General features: G+C 37.9%; 1 protein-coding gene across 1 annotated transcript in view; it reads right to left on the bottom strand.

Annotated features, from left to right (window-relative positions):
- Nucleotides 1-383, bottom strand: part of VAMP4 (vesicle associated membrane protein 4) — a 37655-nt gene that overhangs the window by 26639 nt on the left and 10633 nt on the right. The gene's annotated exons all lie outside the window — the stretch shown is intronic.

Raw genomic sequence — 383 nt, 5'->3', positions numbered from 1 at the left:
TTCATCTGATCTTCCTGCAAAAAAGGATACTATTTCCTATTATTGGACCTGTTTCTTGCCTGTAGGCCGTTTTTGTCCATTGCTTCATGGTTGTCGATTACTTCTTAGAAAATGTTTTTATTTGAGGAAAAAAGGCCTCTACAAAAAACTGCACAACATTATAACAAAGAGGGAGGTAAAAGTTTTCTCTCAGGCAACCCTCCCACATCAGTCTCTGGAGAAAACCCCTGTAACAATATGTCATCTTTCTTGACTTTTCAAATACAAACGGAGGCCTGTATGAGAGCACTAATTCTAACTGCAAAGGATTGATCAGGTCATTTAATTTTGACAAAGTATCAAGGCAGTTCAAAGGGGGAAAGGATAATCTTTTCATTGAACGG

Source organism: Pteropus vampyrus, unplaced genomic scaffold, assembly GCF_000151845.1.
Source record: "Pteropus vampyrus isolate Shadow unplaced genomic scaffold, Pvam_2.0 Scaffold194, whole genome shotgun sequence".
NCBI classification, from domain to species: domain Eukaryota; kingdom Metazoa; phylum Chordata; class Mammalia; order Chiroptera; family Pteropodidae; genus Pteropus; species Pteropus vampyrus.
Note: the sequence above shows the minus strand (reverse complement) of the source record. Positions and strands in the feature narration are given on the sequence as shown.